Source organism: Camelus bactrianus, chromosome 3 (assembly GCF_048773025.1).
Source record: "Camelus bactrianus isolate YW-2024 breed Bactrian camel chromosome 3, ASM4877302v1, whole genome shotgun sequence".
NCBI classification, from domain to species: domain Eukaryota; kingdom Metazoa; phylum Chordata; class Mammalia; order Artiodactyla; family Camelidae; genus Camelus; species Camelus bactrianus.
The window spans coordinates 76,770,265-76,790,765 of record NC_133541.1 but is presented as its reverse complement, the minus strand read 5'-3'; the positions used below and the strand labels follow the sequence as shown (position 1 = coordinate 76,790,765).

General features: G+C 37.9%; 1 protein-coding gene across 1 annotated transcript in view; it reads left to right on the top strand.

The window, feature by feature from the left end:
- Nucleotides 1-19,759, top strand: part of LOC141575530 (uncharacterized) — a 147,344-nt gene extending 127,585 nt beyond the window's left edge. The window contains exon 5 of the mRNA XM_074354919.1: nucleotides 19,651-19,759. The gene's annotated coding sequence lies outside the window, so the exon portion shown is untranslated. The remainder of the gene's footprint in view (nucleotides 1-19,650) is intronic.
- Nucleotides 19,760-20,501: the final 742 nt, after the last annotated feature.

Genomic DNA, 20,501 nt, shown 5'->3' with positions numbered 1-20,501 from the left:
TTAATCGAACCAAAAAAGTTTGGAATTCCAGCTCTGCTGTTAATTCATGGATTGACCTGGGGAAGGTCACTTATTTTCTCTAGGCTTCTGCAAAATGGCAGACTTTCAAAGAGTCATCTTTTAGGATCTTAAAGGTCTGTATGGATATAACCCAACTTTAATTATTGATACAAGCAAGTATTGGACTTATATTTTCGTTGACATTTTGCATTCAATAAATTTACTGTGGTGGTATTTAGGCTGCTTTTTAAAAAAATCATAGAAATATGAATTATGCAACATATTCTTTTCTCCTGATCATCAGTCCTTTAATATATACAAATCGAACTGTAAATACAAATACATACAGTTTACAGAGAACCTGGATTCCTAAGCCTAATTGCCCATGGAAGTCATTACCTCAGACTCATACTGAGCTAAGTTTTGTGGATAATTTCACCCCCTGTGTAGTGACTTTTGGCTGAGTGTATATTTACCTCACTCAAGAAGAAAAGAGATTTTATCACCAAATATTTGTGGAGAAACTAAAATTTCATATCAGCAGTTTTAAAAGATACAATGTTAACTCCATCCCTTACCTGATATTGCCTTAATTCTTTTTTCATTATTATATTTCTAGTTTGAAACAACGATCTAAACCACTGAAGTCATAAAAACTCAAAACCAACCTATAAAACTGATCCTAGAAACGTTCATGCTTCTTTCAGAGATGTTACAGTGATTTATCTTATTTTTAAAGTCCTACCCACTCACTTAAAAGGCAGCTAACACTAGTATACCTATCTGCAATTATCTTCAAATTTCACAAACACTATTTAGTGACATTTAGAGGAGGCAGTGGTCTTTGAAGACAACACAAGCCAACTCGAACATCACATAGTTAAGGAAAGTTAAGGAATCAGAAACCCCAAATCCAAGAAAACACAAGACAACCTAGTCCATGTGTGTCTTGTTCATTGGTGTTGCTCAGTACCTGGTAGAGTGCCCGGCACATGGTAAGCGCTCCATCACCATATCAAGTGAAGGAACTTAGGAGAGAAGGAAAACTATACAGGGGAAGGATCATCTGTTTCAAAGATCAAGGGAGGCAGCATAGCAGGAGGGATTCTGAGTAGATGGCTTTGAGGGACACAAATGTAACAGAACACATTCTTCAGGGGAAGATGGGGAAAGCAGTCACAGATCTAAGCATGTATAACTAAAAGTCATCCAACTTACCTCAAGGCTAAGTAGTATTTTTATTTTAAAGATATTTTTCAAATTTTATATACAAAGAGCTACTAGCACTGTTTCTTTAGTCAGGTAGATGTGTTGGATAATCCGTTCAAGAAATCGCTTAGTCTAACCTCATGAAGCCTGTATTCTTCACTTACTGATGGGGGCCTGAGTGGCACATATTGAGGCCGTATTTCTAGATCAGTGCAGTTTTGAGACGACGCGGCAAGAGTGGCAACCTGCAGAATTTTTGCAGGTGACTCAGCAGTGCTTTCCAGGGTGCAATTGAGGCAAAAGGAAAGAGCTAGTGCATGCATGCACTCTTGAAGATTTGGTGAGACGGTTTCAGTACCTGGCATTTTAAATGTGTCCTATCTTAAAGACACTTAGATAGTGTTTACTGTGTCCCAGGCATTGTTCTAAGCAGCTAATAGATCTGAATTCAGTGACTCTCAAAATGACCCTATAAGGTGGATACTGTCCTTGCCTTATAGATGAGGAAACTGAGACATGAAGTTAAATAACTCACTCCACTCCAGATCATCAGCTAGTAAGTGGCAACATCAGGATTTGATGCAGTCTGGCCAATGCATCCCTGGCGGCTTTCAAACACAATGTCATGCTTGCTCCCTGATGTGAGGAATGGGATAGGGACCCAGAGGAAATAAAGCCAGCCTTTTCTCTCTGCTTGACCTTCCCCAGCAGGCTCTTGTGGAAGAACAGGGCTTGGTCTAAGCTAAGCCTTTCATTCCTATACTCAGCATCCCTTCGTTTGAACCATCACTAATTGTGCTCAAAAAGTGATGCGTGAATTGTGTGTGGGAACCAGTTATTTCATGGACACTGTGTTGTCCATTGGTAATGGAAATTGTCCTCTTCCCTGATTGACAGTAGGCAGGGGACCTGGGTCTCTTCATGGAGGGCCTTGGGGAGCTTGGCTGACAAATGCAGTAAATGAATATTCAGAAGCTAAGCTGGTAAATTGTTCAGGCTCACAAGTGTGGAGATTGCCTAATTAAAGTGAGCAGCTGAAAGAGAAGAAAATGCTAGCTCATGTGTGTCTAGCACAATTACGTGCCGAGCATTTTACCTGCATTAGCTCATTTAACTCTCATAATAATCAGAGGAAGTTAAAAACTATTACCCACTTTGAAGCTGAAGTCTTAGAGTCTGGGAGGGTTAACGATTTTGTCCAAGGTCTCACAGCTTCTGTAAACAGCGAAGGTGGGGTCAGACCTCTTGTCTGAGACCCAAACCAGGCCCTTCCTACCAAACACTGTATCAGGAGAGCTGAAAGATCTGAGCTGAAGGCAGATGTGCTGTGGACTCCAGTACAGCGATAAGGAACACGGTGCAGGCTCCTTGCCAGGGCTGGAAAGGAAGCAAGAAGCAAGCTGTGCATTGGTAGTATAGTGGTGAGCATAGCTGCCTTCCAAGAAGCAAGCTGATGTGGCTCTGATGTGGCTGAGTGCACAGGAGTCAAGAAGCCTATAACCAGGAATGCAGCCAGTGTTGGAGGCCACAGCTAGGATTTCTGCCACAGAGACCAACAACACAGGCTTCTTGGAGACTGAAAACCGTTTTTGTAAAAGGCAGTTGAACTCTTCCTGGACAGGCCCCCGGTGGACACCAGCAGGGCAGGCACACTGTGAAGGGAAGCCTGGTAAACTGAACTTGAAGGGCCCCAATTCATAATCGGAATCACCACCCACACCTGCAGTAGCTTTTACCACTTGGACCATGTGTGACAGAAGGGATGAAGTGAGGATGCAGTGATCTGGTACTTCAAGTTTTTGGATTAACACTGTTTGCTTGTTTTTACATTATTTCTGTACACCAAGTAATTGTTATATACCCTGGAGGGTAGGCATTGGGTCTTATTCTTGCTCTTGTGCCCTTACTTCAGTGGTGAGACTGGAATAAGTGTGAGGTGGATGAATAAATAATTCTATTGTGTTATGCATACATTGGACTTTTACTAAACAACCAATAGCAAGTCAGACTGGGACTACATAACAGCAGTTATTCTGGTTCCCGCCTTTTCTTCCATGTTTTACAGAGAAGCATAGAGTTTGCATTTAATATTTGTTCAGTGGATGAATGAGGTGCCCAGCTTAGTTGGATTTATGGTGTTCACTGTTCACGGTGAACCCCCTGAGAGCATTTGTAGTTCCTTGCCTGGTTTGTGGCATTGTGCTTAGGCCCTTTTCTGGATTTCATGAAACCAAACTGAATTTGAAATGTTCTGAGACTTACAAAAGGGGTTACTTTTGTTAACTATTTGGTAAGCCAGAGGCCTTGTTTCTAAGGAAAAGTGCTCCCCTCAAAACTGTTTTTGTTCCAAGGCCAAGTTATTTTATGACAAGCTGCTGCTACACATGAGATGGTTTCTCTCACACTATGAGCTCCTTTAAAGGCAAAATTCCTCAAGGAATAATAGTAAGCAAACCCCAGCAGCTCTTGGTGCTCCTGTGTAACTTACCAAGAAAATCTGTCCTCCAGTTGCATCAGTTCCTGCCCTGAATAAAACTGGATTGATTTCTGAGTTACAGAAATTGAGCAAAGTTAGCAAATATCTGCCATCAAAACTTAATACTTTAAAAAAAAAAAAAAGGAAAGAAAAAGAAAAAGAATCCCCATCTGATTATGCAGGTTTTCGCCACACTCCTTTCTAATTCCAGTCCTAAGTAGCCTAGTTCTCAGATTCACATACTAGGGACAGGACACAACAAATACGACAGGAAAGAAGATTTTGCTCTGAGAAATTGTAGCAACTATTTCCTTAATAAATAACCTGAATCTGTTTTCATTGATGTCTTAACTAACAGATTATTCAAGATCTTCCTTCAAAGAAGCTATTGAAAAACTAAATGTTATAAATGTTTGTAAGATTTTCTAAATCTAATGTAAATTCATGATATAGTGATTAATGAAGCCTCAATCTAGCTTTATAAATATAACCTATGGTCAGCATTGCCAAAGGTTATTCTAAAAAATTAAAAACAAAGAAAATGTAACACATTAAGACAAATTGTTTTTCTCAATGTAACTGCATAAGGAAAGAACTATTATAAAAGCACTCATAAGATGCCTCCCCAAAAGATTTTGTGGTTTGTTACTAGCCCTATGCAAGCAATTTTAATGATTTTCTACCTTTTTTTAAGGAACTTCTATGAATAGAAATAAAAAGCATATGCCTACATGCAGCACTAATCCATGACATACAAAAAAATCCTGCCAGAGTAAAATGAAAAAGAAAGCATTATTTAAATATATAAAATGTAGCTTTCACTTGGGACAATTTAGTAACTAGGATTAGCAGTTTTAGAGACCCAGAAACAGATATGGCTTAATTTTTTGCCCACTGAAGAAGTGGTTATTGGGGGTAATCCTGTGAGTGACTTGCCTTGAGACAATTAGGCAATTGTGGTCCCTAGAGTTGAAGCTGTTCTTATCTCTAAACCACTTATCCATTTATTCAACAAATATGTATTTCAAAATCAATCACATGGTGAGGACTGGGGTCACAGTGGTAAACAGGAAGGTTCACACAGCTAAGGGAGCTCACAGTTTAGGGATCCACTCACTCAGATTGACTTTGGCTGCCCCGTACCAGGAGGACTGCCTGTAAAGGCCTGGAACTGACTCCATCTCAGCCCTACAGAGACTAAACAGGAATCATTTTACCCATTTTACAGACAAGAGAAGCACAGGGACATTGCCCAAGTCACACAACTGTTGGGGCTTGTGTCTGTTTGGCCTTGGCTAAAATCTGGTAGTGTTACTCCTCTTTGATCCATGATATTGGAAGGAACGCTTGGGGTGATTGGAAAGTTTTGAATTTAGACTTGAGAATGGAAGCACTACTATCAGAAATATGGAAGTTGAGAAGAGGACCTGAGGTTAGGTGAGATGGAGATGGAGATGGAGATGTAAGAGCTGTGAAGTGATCCTGAAATTTATAAGTATAAAGAGAAAATAATAACAAGATGATGCAGTGTCCTTGACAGGAATAAAAATAGCATTTACTATGTGTCTGGCACTATTGTAAGCATTTTGCATACACTAATTCCTTAAAATGAAGAAACAAAAACCTATGTGATAGCTTTAATTTCCATTTTATAGATGAAGAAAGTAAGGCACAGAGGAGTTAAGTAACTTTCTCAAGATGACACAGTTAGTAAATGACCATGGTGGGATTTGGAACTAGACAATTTGACCTCAGAGTCTATGACCTTAGCCATGATGCTATACTACTTCTCTTAAGAAAGAGTCAAAAGCTCTAGAAAGATATTTCTCTGCCACTCAGTGTTCTTTTTCTCCTTCAGTGATTATGGTGTACACAATGACAACAGCCATTGATTTCTGTTTCATAGCACTGTTGTGAGCTTTTATAGGTGAATAAGCTTTTCTTTTCTCTCCTAAGAAAAACTCACTGCCCTTATCTAGAGGGGGAAAAAAAGGTTGTTCCTATATTCCATTCACTTATTACTAGCTCTGCCATAGCTGCATATTTCTTGTTATGCTTTTCTAAGAATTAGCCTTTTTGACCTTCAAAATCAATAGTGTCTTATTGTGAGCAAAACTCAGAAAACCAAAACAGTAGGCAAGTATGAGACTGTCATTGTCTATGAAAAATGCCATGACCCTGGTGGCACTGTGGCCACAGAAAATGGAATTTGCCTGTGTGGAAAGTAAAGGGCTAGAATTCTTTCAGCTTGTAAGAAATGGAATTTATAACATCACTAATAAGTCCAATGGCAGATGAGTTCCAGTTACTCAGAGGTAAGGATCATTGTGTATGAATTTGTTCGTTAGTCAGGCACGGGTCCATCCTGGAACCAGCCATCTAAATCTCATAGGCTGAGAGTCATGAAAGGATGGCTCCCAAAAGGAAAATCAAGGTACTACTTAAAAATAATTAAAATTAAAAATTGGAGTGGACGTGGGGCAGATACAAACCAACAGCGGGCCAATATGAGCCAAGTCTCCACCTTTCAGCTTGAAAAACAGGCAAACTTACCTAGGAGGGTGGCATTATGGAGAATTCTGGATTTAGCCCATGATTTTTCAGAGTAAATTAGACAATACAGAGGCCGGAAGAGAAATGACATTTTTAAGCTCTCTAGTGCCACACACAGGGCTAGATACGGGTTTGCTCCCCTCCTCAGAGCTACTTCTGGCTTTACTACCAGTTCCTTTGAGAGTTATCACATGAGACTATATTGTCATTCAGCCTGAATTACTGTATTGATACTTTGAGTTCCTTAATTGTGTTCACGAAAAATCAACAGCCATATGGGTCTTTAAAAAATGAATATTTTATCAATTCGGCAATGAATGTGAAAATGAGAAAGTAACTTTATTTTTAATTTCGTATTGGTCCTGTGTCAAGTCACCCAACACTGTATCTAGTTGGAAATCAAGTTAATGCCATGAGACTTGGTGACTCAGAAGTCCCATTTTTTTCATGTCCTCTCAAGACTTCATATAAACACTTTTGTCTACATGTTTTAACTGTTATTGTGAGTTTGATTTAATTAGTTACAAAATTTGACTGTTAACATTGGAAGGAGACTTGGAGAACTTACAGATGAGAGACCAGAGACTGTAAAATCTAGGAGTAAATTTCAGGTCAATTCATAGGAGGAGAAGAATTCCATGTGAACAAATATGTTGAAGCATTTAGCTATAGTCTTTGAGATTAGGTCTATTATGCTGGTAAAGTGTGAGATCATCTTTCTCTTATCTAGTCTTATCTTTGAGTCCCTTTCCTTTGAGAAAAGTGTGTTTCTCATTAAATCCCAGGCTTCTGTTGACTCATGACCCTACACTGAATGAAAGGAGAAATGAAGAACCCACCCCACCCCACCTGCTGGGCCACGTACCAAATAATAATAATACCTCCATGGATACAGGTCAGTGAACAGAACACATCCTCACAGATGTGGCCCGTCCTCATGGCTCCTGGGCTGTGGGCTGGGCCAGCCCCAGGCTGATGGTCTTCTCTGAGGAATACCTGAGCATGGGGCATGCCCTGCATATTTGAATCCAATTAGCCTACCCACTCAGCCTAACCCTACACAGAGGGACTATTCTTGGAACGCTTTCAGTGTACTTTGAACACAGTGACAACTGCTCGTGGCACCTGGGCAGTCAGTGCTGTGTGTGCCTGAAGTTACTCTCAAGCCATGTCCAGTTCTTGCTGAATTATGTGACAGAACAATCATACAACTCTGCTTTTTCACCTCTGTTAAATTTCATTTGCTACCATTACCCTTTATCCTGCCATCGGTCTTGAAATAAGAAAAGAAATAAGGACTTTTAAAAAGAAAATAGCCTTCAAAGCTTCATTCCTACATTCTTGCTGTTTTGACTGATGACATAGCTGCTAATAAGATTAATGCCTTCCCTTCTGTTCATTTTCTAGCAGAATTAGTCGCAGCTTTTATACCCTCTGCTGCTAATTTTGCTAGCAAGTCTCCAGAGGATTCTAGCCCAATTTTCTGCTACTAGAAGCAGAACTACCATTGTAGTAGGTCACCTAACATTATTTAATTCCTTTAGGGTATCTTGAAGAATAAAACCTATAGGAGTAATTCAGACACAAACATCAAATGCAAATTAGAAACCAATTTTTCAGATAGGCAAATTGATTACCTTGAACTAGATAGTCACTATTTCCCATAATCCTTATACCATAGGGTTGTTATAAGAAGTAAAGTATATGTGTGTCTATTTACATGTTATTCATAATATCATATATATTATATTAAATTACACTGCAATGTATTACATTATATTATGTTGTATACTCAAATATAACCTAGCACTGTGCCTGACATATTGAAATGTAATAAATTTTAAAGTGTTAAAAGCAAATAGGAACAATTTAAGGTTTAAAAATATGCATCTAGGCCATCCTTTGCTTATTTGAAACTTGAAATATGTAGCCTAAGGATAATACAAGCAACTTTCATTTTCTTCTCTCCTGTTGATTCCCTTTTATTCATTTCTTGTACTTTGGAAACACTGTCAAAAGGAAGATGAGAAAAGATAGAAGTGATGCATTTCAAATTTCTCACGATCAGCACTATCAATGGAATGAGAGGTGTCTTGACAGGTATCTCGCCTACCAGGGATAATAAAACCTGGGGACGGGCAGAGTCCTGGGGTGCCCTAGGACAGTAGTGGGGTTGCTCTATTTGGTGTCCATTTCATCCACAACCTAAGGCAGAGTCTTGAGGAAGAAAGGGACTGGTAATGGGGGCTCAAAATGAGATGTGAAGAACTATTCCAGTCAGAAGGAGAAATTTGAACTATTTCAGGGGTTATAAGTCAAAAAAATGGAAGAAACTGGGCCAAATTGGAGATAGGAACACTCATGGGAATTCTATGCTAAAATTAGATTAATGTCTTTATCTTTCTAGAGGTGAGGGACAATGACAGATATAGTACAGTAGAATTTCCCCCAGGGCATTAAAGGCACTAGTCAGTTTCTAGCAATACCCTCCACTTGATCATTGAGTAAGAGACACTTGGGCTGTTAACAAAGCAGTAGTTTTTGGGGTTTTTTTTTTTACTGAAGAGAAACATACACACATGCAAACACACACACACACACACACATACACACATGCAAACACACACACACACACACACAAACACATACACTACTCCATTAGTAAGGCATGGGGCCACAGCTAATTTATATTGAATGATGTGAGGATTGTGGCAGTAGGGTCATTAACAGGATAAAAGCTCAATAAGGTAATAGCACAACTTACAAATCAGCACTACCAGACACCACAAAATGATTTGTAATTGAATAGTCAGATAAAATTGAAAGCAATGTACATTAACTAGCCTATGGACTTAATTGTTTGGGAAGCATTGTAACTGAGGAAAGCAGCAATTAATGTTGGCTGGTTACAAATTTGTATTTAAATTTGTGATTATTTAGAATTGATTGCAGATTATATGGCAAGACACTGGAAGCTTAAGTGGACACCACAACAAAGTAAAACTAGTAATAGCAAAACCTGTTGTACTCAACAGAAAGTAAAGAAAGGAAGGAAAGAGAGGAAAGAGGACACAGCAAAACCCACTGGGGGGTTGGTTGAGTGTTAATGTTGTTCATAGGGCAAGCTCAAAACCTGCACATTTTGAGAAGAAATGTTTTTCTGATACTATTTGTGCTAAAACATGCTTTAGTCATGGTATCATGACTTATAATAATGTATCAACATCAACTGTAGTCTAATATATTTGCTAATAACAATACATACCAAACTTTAGAACTGATTTCACTTTTTCCTTTAATAAGTTACAGAGGATTCAAGATTATCCTTAGCCTAATGTCATTACCTCTTGCTAACATTTCATGTACACTGGAGAGAAAGAGAGAGAGAAGTTGCCCAAAGGATGAGAAGGTTTATGTGAGGTGAAGGTAAAGAATAAGAGGGTGGGTTAGGGGATGAGAAAGAAGGATAAAGAGCATTTCCCCAATTTATCTGCTCATGGGACTTATCTTCATGTTCTCATGCAATGCTTACTGCATCTCCTCAAATTCTGTGGTGCACTTTTGTCATTTCTTGACCAACCAGTATCTGAACCCCTTTCTATTTAGGGGGACTCCCATGGTATAAACCAGATTCAACTGCCCCTTGAAGAAGAGAACAACTGAGAGACATTTTCCCATCCACAGACACAAGACATAAATTTGTCCAATCTGATGAGCATAATTCAGAGGCTGGTGACATGCAGAATCATGGACGGCAAGTTCTCAACCCTAGCATGGCCACAGGCAGAGACCATGGGCCGTGTGGTTTGGAGGCATCATCCTGGCTCCAGAATCAGAGGAACAGGATGAACTATCTTCTACCTGTGCCCACAGCAGCTGCAGTGGGGGTGACCCAAGATAGTTCTGGGGCTTAGTTTGGAGCATTTTTTCCAGATGATGTGGCCTCCATACCCAGTTCTCAAGCCTTTCTGGAGATTTTGTGATCTATCAGTATCCTTTAGTTAAATAATTTCCTTGAATTAGCCACAGTTAGTTTCTGTCGCTTACGATCACAAACCTTGACTAAAAAAAAATGACCTTAGGAAACACAGTTCTGTGTTATTTTTAAAATAATGATAGAAAATGAGCTCGTACTGATTACAGAAGGAAGATTAAATTTTTTAAAAAATTGATAAAGCTAAAATTTGCTGAATGTTACTAGTAACTGGCACTGTGGCTTAGGTTTCATTATATGCAGTAATTATTATTCCACTTCTCAAATAGAAAGACCAACACTCTGAAAGATTTGCCTGAAGTCAGTAAGCAGGAGTCAGAATTCAAATTCAGCCTATATGAAGGAAACAAGGCTAAGTAACATTAGCAACTTAAATTAAAATGTACAAACTTTTTTAAATAGAGTCACACCAAGATAATCAGGACATGTGGCTTGTGGCTATCACATGTTCTTGTAGCAAATATGGCAAAATGTAAGCGGTGCTCAGTGAAAAGAGAAGACTTCTGAACTGACTTAGTAATTACTTGAATAACCCTACTTCACTCACTGAAAAGATGAAATGCAGGGTACCAGGGTTCCCAGTCTTTCCCTTGTTCTTCTCCTGTTATCTCATCACAAACTGAACGTAATTAAGAGCAGTTGGTGCTAAGAGAGACAGACAATTTGCTGAGGAGATAATTAACCCCTGTATAAACTCAACCAGTTAAGAACTAATTTGTCCAGAATGGTAAAAAGTGCCTGGAGGACCCCATGGGTGTCAAAAAAAGGGAATGGTTACTGTAAACTCATAATTCACAGGTTAGAAATAAAATGATCTATTTGATACTTAAAATTGACTTTGCTTTTAACCATTACTCTAAATGGGGTGTTAGTTACTTTACGATTGAAAAATCTAGGCAATGAAATATGTGCTGTTTTATAAGTGAAGCAGTATAGTGAGTGTAAAAAGCACCAAAGTAAGGAATGATGAGCACTGTATCTCTGCTGGCCTCCTGTGTCCAACCTGAAGAAAATCTGGTCATTGGCCTCTATGCTAAACAGACCGGCAGACCATGGGTCCTAAGAGTCAGAGCTATACCTGAGTATCCTCTGAGAAGTGTCACTTTCTTCTCATCCTCACCATTCCTTTTTCATTTCTCTGTTCTTTCTACAACTTTTCTACACCATCCCCTCATAAGTAACCATTTTGTTTAACACTAGAATAATACTTGCTTTTTTTGCACAAATTAGCAGATGCATGTACATTTTTCATGTCCTCTTCTTTCTTACATGAAGTGTAGCTCAATATATATATATGAAGTATATATACATGTATGTATGTGCATATGAAGTATATATGCATGTGTATATGTGTTTATATGTCTATATGATATAACAAGTCTATATATAAATTGGATCATGTTGAGAAAGTATTTCTCAATTCTTATTTTTGAGTGTTTTTATTTTGTCATACATAGGCTTTTTCAGTATCACTGTAGATAACCATGTGATTCTCTTCTTTAGCACAACTGAGATAGTATATGATCTTAATACATTTCCTAATATTGAACAAACCTTGCATTCCTAAAATAAATCATGCTTGGTGATGGTTTATTCCTTAATGTGGTATTAGATTCTTAATTTATTTGAAATTTTTGCGTCAATACCAAGAGGATATTGATTTGTAGTTTTCTTTTTTGTGTGTGTGTGTGTATTATTCTTTGCCTTTTTTCCATTTCCATTACTTTGTCTCTAACCCTTTTTACTTTCTTTTTACCTTATTCTCCTATTTATTTTCCTGCCTCTCTTGTATGTCTATCAAATTTTTATGTGAGTCTATTCTTCCTTGGGCACCTTATAATTTATTCTTTTTATTTCTTGGATTTTCTGTCTTTTTAATCCATTTTTTTCCTGAATTCAATCAATTCATTATATTTCTTCAAGTTTGTATCTTTTTCTTTTCTTAGTTTTTTAATTTCTGATTCAAAGAGTTTGTTTTATATCTTCAAATGCTCAGATGAGTATATATGATTCTGTTTGGAGTGTTGACTTACAAATTTGTTCTGCTTCTCATGGGAGGTGGGTTGTTAGTTGACATATGAAAAAAATTTTCCTAATTTTTTTGCACTGGCTCTGTGTGAATTCGTTGATACTTCTTTTTATTTTTTATGGTATGGTGGTGATTTATAAGATTCTTGGCTTAATGGCTACAGTTTTCAGCAATATAGCAAGGTCCATATGCTTTTTAGGGGTTATTTTGTTCATTGTTAGTAGTGGGAGGAGGAATTGTAAGTCATTCAATGTCGTGTTTCTCTTTGATCTTGTAAGACCCTAAAATTTCTACCTTTTGCTTCATTTTCCCTTCACCACCCAATTACAAAGGGTGTTTCTTTTTTCCTTTTTGTTTTTTCTCTCCCCTTAAATAATATGTTTTGAATAGTGCCCTTTAAATAACTCTTAACCTTCTTAATCACACATACTCTGAGGTTGTTTCCATGAGGAAAAGACTTCCCTTTACATGTTGTGCTCTGCCTGGATACTGTGATAATGTTTTCATATGGAGGGTGAATTTAGTCTTTTTGATGGTAGTTTTGATGAACCTTAAGCCCCTCTGCTAGCTTCCCTTCTTGACTTTCCTGGAGTTTTTCTCAGTCTACTTTTGCCCACTACAGAGCCCCGTGGTGGTGTAGGGGTCAGCAAGTATGAGAGATCGTGCAGTGGGATGTGTAATTTTTCTCGTTTTAATCACAGTCATTTTCAAGTTTTGGCATTCTCTGTCTTTAAATTATGCTGAGGGCATGGTTTTATGCAAATTTGCTTATCTCATCTTGTTTTGAACCATTTGAGGAAAAAAATATCAGGAGGCAAATAGTTAAGCCGTTGTCACTGTCCGTTGCTACCCAGAAGTCCCCAATAATTGTTGTTTTGAAGTTCTTGTCTGCTAACTTCGATTACGTGGATCCCCTATTTGCTTTTGTTGGCTTTGTTCCTCTTGATTACTGGTCATATGACCTTGCCTCTTCACACATCTAGTAACCCTTGATTGCAGATAGGATGTTTTGTACAAAAGACCCATAGAGGTCCCAGTTATTATTTTCCACAAGAAAAAATTTTCCCTTCTTTTCTTGTGATGGATGAGTTGTGTTCTCCCACAATTCTTATATTGACTTCCAGTTTGACCATATTTGGACATGAGATCTTTAAGGAAGTAACTAAGATTAAATGAGATCAAATAAGTAGGGCCCTAATCTGTTAGAAAATGCCCTTATAGGAAGAAAACGAAATATCCACTACCCCCACCCCATCTCTGTTCTCGTGCACTCAGTAAAGGCCATGTGAGGACACAGCAAGAAGGCTACCATCAGCAAGCCAGGAAAAGAATTCACAGCAGATATCAAATTGGTCAGAACCTTGATCTTGGATTTCCAGGCTCCAGAACTGTGACAAATAAATTTCTGTTGTTTCAATGACCCAGGCGTCAGTATTTTGTAATGGCAGCCCAAGCAGACTAATATACCACTATTAGGCAGGGAATGGGGCCTAATCACTTAAATCCAATCGGGACCAGGGTTAAGTTTCAGTAAGATTCAGTTCACTTCTGAATTAGTCATTTTCCCTGTACGTGACTATCCCAGGCGTTTCATTGCAAGCATGTGGTTCTTTGGCTCTTCATTACTGAAAGCCTGCAGGAAATACATTTGGGGCTCCTCCAGTTTCCAGTGCTCCACAAGATTACCAGAGCTTTGCTGGTTGCTCTTCTTCCAGCAGAGTCCCTCCACATGGGTCAAGCCCAAGCATCAGTGCATCACCCAAATTGACAAATGCCCCAAGAGAAAAATAGCTGACGATCCTGAGGTCACCTCAGAACTTTCCTCTCTCTCTAGAAGTTTAACTCATTTAGCCTTCATTGCTTTCACAGCTCCCTGATGTTTCAAAAATAACTTTGGCAATATTTTCTGTTTGTTCAAGTAAGAGTATTGGCCTGTCACATCCTGCTTAGAAGCAGAAATCCTTCTCCACATAACTTCTATTATTTACAACCCTGGCCTTCCAGAAGGATCTAACTGAACTGGAGGGAGATCAGGATAGTAGAGTAGGAGGACACTGAGCTTACCTCCCTCTGGGAACATATCAGAAGTACATCTACATGTGGAACAACTCTCACTAAAAACAGACTGGAGGCTGGCAGAAAGGCTCTTCTACAACCAGGGCTGTAAAAAAGATCCATACAAAATCAGGTTGGAAGGGAGGAGAAGCGATCAGGTTGGGACCTGCACCCTAGCAGGGCACACAGAAGACAAGGGTGATATCATGGGCTCAGGGATCCTCCCCGAGGAGTGAGACGTCAGAGTCACATGTTAGTCTTCAAGTCCTGGCGTCCTACACCAGGAAGACCAGTCTCCTTAGCTAGTTTGAAAACCAGTGAGACTTATCAGAGAGGTGGAATAAACTAAGATTCTACGGGAGAGGAGCACACACACACTTGTTTACTCCTGAAATAAGGCAGAGGAATGGCCTGGGTAATAAAATAAATAAACTACAAGGATATATTGTACAGCACAGGGAATATAGTCAATACTTATGGAGTAGAATCTATAGAAATATTGAATCTCTGCTGTATTGTACACCTGACACTAATACAATATAGAAATCAACCATAATTTTTAAAAAGAAATCTAACTGAACTAACATATGTTTATTGGAATGAGTGGATAAATAAATAAATAGAGCCAGTTTGCCTGCTTCTTAATCTGGGTCAAGTTTGCCACTTTCTTGGGGAGGGCAAAGTAGACAGTGGTATTCTGGTGATACAGCAAAAGTACTACGGCCAAGATTCAGAAGCATGTAGCAAAAGGGATGTTTTTGAAGCATGAACCGATCAGACCTAGGCCGTCTAGATTCCTGATTCTCTGTCTTTATTTTCATTAGTTTTTACTTTTCAGAGTCTCCTCTACAACCCCAGATGGGAAGTAATGGGTGATGTATTTGCTTACTGGCTTACCATATGTCTTCCCAACTAGACTCCATGGGGGCGGAGACTTTGTCTTGAATGCTATTTCATCCTAAGAATCCAGCACAATGCCTGACCCACACAAATCATTTGTATAAATGAATGAATAAATGAATGACGATTGCAAAGTCCTTTCACAGTCTGGCTTTTTTAGCAGATCAGCCTTACTAAATACATAAGGTAGAAGTAAAACTGTGGAACTTATTGACAATAACTAACATAGATATACAATATGACTTTTAGAAACTTGAGAAGAAGCAATTTAGCAATCAATAACTTTGATCTAAAAGTTACAATCTCAAGGATATATTATGTTTTACCATCAAAAATAATAATAATTTGTGAGATTACATTATCCTAGAATCCCTCAAAATAAAATCCTGTCCATCGAGTTAGAACTTCAAAGAAAGTAAATCTCAAGGAAAACTTCAAAATGCAGGCAAGTTTGGAAACATTTTCAACTTCCAGTGCTAACTATAATTATTGGCCACTTGGAAACTGGCATAGGAACTTCATCAATAGCTCTATGTATACATACCAATGCCAGTAAGATCATACAAACCCAACCAAGGACAGAAGTTATTTTGAGGAAACTAAAGTTAACCTTATATAATGTTTATTACTTCATTTTTCTCCTTTGGAAAATATCCTTTCACAAGATCTTTATGTAAAAGCAACATAATTTTCTTAAAAATTGCAAGGCTATATGAAATGATTAATTCTTACTAAATATCTGAAGAAAAACATCAATTTTAGGATGTCTGTAGGCGAAATAATAATAATGAAAAATACTATAATGTGTGAACACATACATTTTATTTATATGTTGTTGAAAATGTTCAACAGCAGGATAATTGGCCATAGGGGATGATTCATATTAAATAATCAAAAAAGTCCATTCCCTTGCTATTTTATTTTCTGAATCAATTACAAATGAAGCAATCATGAGAGGAGCCACAGAACATGGAATAAAGCTTATAGGCTGTGAAATAAAACAGCTATGAATTCAAGTCTTTGCTCTAGTGTTACTGGTGACGTAACTAACTTCTCTGAACATCATTACTTCATTTGTAAAAACAGGAATTATTGAGAGAGCTCAGAGGAGTCATCTGTAGTATAGGAGAGTAATTTAGGGTTAACTGGTAGAAATAAAGGAGTTGATCTGATAAAGGGGAGGAGCTGTGTAGATGAACCAGAGCACAGGGAGAGACGAAGACAAAACAGGGTGAGAAAGAGGCAGAACAATGGCATGATTTTCATTCTTTTCACCAAGGAGTGGGAAATCTCAGGAGCAAAGTGGGACTCTGGCCAGGCAGAAATAAAGATCTTGTTCAAAAGTATACAATTACGCCCTCCATCAGGTTGCCCTGACAATAGAATCCTTGCTTTAACATAACATTACAAAGAAAACAATTCTTTGTAATTGAATTAATGTTGCCTTAAGAACTATCTGGGAGGGAGTTTGAAAGGGGATTAGATTACAGACAAAAATTTATGTCAAAACAGAGAACACGATTATGCAAGAAGGGGTTACCTTGTGTCTGAGCACTGGGAAACATCTGGTACTGCTACTCCTCGGAGCTGACTTTGGTGAGAGTCAGGGGTAAATAATAAATCAGGTAGTGGCACATCTACACTTTGACACCTAGTCTAATCAGAGTGCTGCTTGAGAAGGAAACCTCCTAAATTGGGAGCCCTGGACTTGGAAATAGCAGGTTGTAGACGTTTGCAATACCCAGGCCTCCCCAGAGGGCTCTCTTAGCCCCTTACAACTGCTTTGGAGGATAGGGTCTGCCTGGAGGAGAGAGAGCAGAATGGATCTCCAGGGATAATGATGCCAACCTCATAGGGTGTATTGAGTTAACTGAGAAACTTATTATAAAATTACATAGCATATTAGTGCATAACAAGTTTGGTTTCCTCACAACCTAAAGCATTTGTCATGGGTTACACATCGACTTTCACTTAAAGTTGTTTTCATGTTTTAACCTTAGCCCACCCTTCAGGGTAATATAAGATATATGTGTTTATATGTTGCCAAAATCAGACAAGTCAACATTTTTGCCTTGCAAACTTAGTTGAAGTTTAAACTGCTTACCCAAAATTTAATCTATACTTTTAGGGGCTTAAGAGTTTTCAGATGAAAGCCTTAAAATATCGCAGAGTTTTTCTAGAGTGAAGAAACAAAAAGCACTATAATAATTGACTTTCTTACTCCTCTCTGCCCTGAGACAGTGAGAATGTATCTTGCTAATCTTTGTGTACAAAGCCTGTAGTTCCTTAAAGATTCTGTTGTTGTTGCTGAATGAAGGAATAAAGAGAAGAAGAAAAGCCAATTGAGAAACGATATCTACTTTGGGGATTTCAGATATAAGGCACCAAAAACCTTTACTTTTAAAAAACCGTTCTTCCCTTTTCAGTTCTAAATATTAAGCAAGCCATACAAAACAACATGCTCATGGAATCTCACTGAAACCTGAAGTATTCTTCAGGAAAACTAGAAGAATTAAAGAGATTATGAGAAAGAGACCAGAGCATGGTGATAAACTCAGTGTACCATATTTATTGGCTCATTTTAAACGGCTGTGATCTTTAAAAGATTGCATTTTACTATAGCAACTGAAAATGCCATTGACTATGTAAGTATTTAACTATTTCTGGTCTCAGGATTTCATAACAGAGTTTGCTTTTCATCAATAAGTTAAATTTTATAAGTCAGGCAGGGAAAGATAAATACTATGTGACATACTTATATATGGACTCTGAAAAATAATACAAATGAATCTATATAGTGTAGACTCACAGACATAAAAAAACAAATTTATGGTTACCAAACAGGATGAGAAGAGGAACAAATTAGGAGTGTGGGATTAACAAATACAAACTACTATCCATAAAACAGATAAGCAACAAATATTTACTGTATAATACAGGGAATAATATTCAATATCTTATAATAACCTATAATGGAGAATAATCTGAAAAAATATGTGTGTATATATTAATTTAATTAATTAATTTTAATTAATTTCTTCTAAGTCCAGACCTGGTCTCTCATCATTCATGTTTAAATTCACTTTTGGATAAATTATTCCTAAGTATTCAGTCAGCTTGTATTATGTTAGTGATTTACACCTAGCTTTATCTCTCTCTCAAGTTTATCACAGTGTGGCTTGCTGTATATTAAAATTTGGCTCTGCAGGGAGCACCATGATAATTTGGCTTGTTGCAGGAAAGGGAAATATGTGGTGTAGATAACATCATTGGGAAGTTGTGTGTTAGTTTGCTTTGAGAGATGAGTCTAATTCTCCCATGTATGGGGCTTAATTGGATTTTAAAGTTTGCTATTGCTAAAGCACAGCTGTAGAAAACTTTGGGGCCTAGCATAAGCTTGTCTTTATGTTATTAACAGATAGAGAGATTAAAATATTAGTCTAGTTAGTGAATTTGTCTGCTTATGGACATACTTCATGGTTCATGACACAGATAGCAAGGGTCAGTAGAATTGTCACATCAGCAATGCTGCCTCCAAAAGTTTCTCAAGGAAGGACATTAGCGCCATGTAGAGAATGAGAGAAATGTGGATTTAGAATTATAGAACTGAATTTGTGTCTTGTTCCTTGTTACTATTTGTAGGGCCCTGGATAATTTACTTAACCATCATGTAAGTCTTCGTTTCTTTACCCATAAAGTGAGAGTAACAGCATACATCCTACTTAACAGTCTTAGTCCATTCAGTCTGCTACAACAAAATACCAGGGACTGGGTGGCTTATAGACAACAGAAATTTATTTCTTAGAGTTTTGGAAGCTGCCTTTCCAAGATTATGACGCCAGCATGGTCAGATGAGGGCCCTCGACTATGTTGCAGACTTCTTATATTCCCACGTGAAGAAAGGGCAGAGGGGCTCTCTGGATCTTCTTTTATAAGAGGACTAAACTCATTTATTTGGGCTTCACTCTCATGACCTGACCACCTCCCAAAGGGTAGACTTTCATCATTTTTGGAGTTAGAATTTCCATTTTTGAGTTTTGGAAAGATACAAACATTCAGACAATAGCACTAACTTAAGGGGCCAGTTTGAGACTCAGATGGTATAAAGCACTTACATTACACTTATTCATCCCCATGTCTCTCCTACAAATGAAATGCCTAACAGGCTGTGCCTAGTTCAGCTTTCTAAGTCTCATTGCCTAACCCTGTGCCTGGAAGTCAAAGTATATTCCACAAATGTTGGATGAACGGATACATCAATGAACAAATGATGAAACTGAAGAATGAATAAATGAATGATAGTCAAGGCATAGGTAGAAATATTGTTCAACACTAGCTCAAGGACATTGTGAGACTGAATAATATTTTAACAATATCTCAGAACTTAGAATCCCTGTATCTAATGCTGTATGTTTTTTTCTGGGCTTCTCTTAGTAGAAAAGAAGATGAATATCAGGATTTGGGAAGAAGCGCAAATCTCTTAGTGAAGAAACAGCCAAGAAAATTACTGCTCTCCTAGTGCAAAGAGGGACACTAATTAAAGGTAAGACATGGGCAAGAAGTGGAATGGAGAACTTGTATGAATAAACTGTATCATAATTAACACTTAGTAATTTATCTAAGTTTTAGAGGATGACTGTCTTGTTGCAGAGACCCTTGAGTTATTTAAAGTATTTCTGAAGAAAACCTTTGAAATCCCTGGAGATGATGTTTTTAACCTTTTTATAAAGATTCTTTCCAACCCCATTCAGAGTCTCTGTATAGGGTTCTATGATGGAGCATATACGATCTGTTGTCTAGGAAAATGAGAATGGATTTAGGTAAACCTGAGACGATCCTGCCTATTTATAGTGACATCAGTGGTGGTGGTGGTGGGAAAGGAGATATGCTGTGGAAAAATATTCTGCATGTGTGATTATGTGGTTTCCAGAATTATGCACTCAGTTTTTTATTTCATCTTTGTTTACTCTTTCTTTGTTTAACCATTTGCAGTGAGGAAAAATAGCTCTCTGATTACTGTTTTAAAATCATGGCAAACATAGATGCCAATATATATGCAAAATTTTGTATACATGTTTGAATGGGGAAGTAAATATTGCCAGGGGAGGAGAGAGGTGTCGGAGGATTTTGATACAGTACCGTAACATATGATATTCTTCTTGGTTCTATTACTCATGGCTGTAACTACATAGAACGCATCATAGAAACATCCTCACATGTTCATCCAGCCACAAGTACAAGCATGAAGCACATTTCCACCATGAACCTCTGCAGTTTGTGTAGGG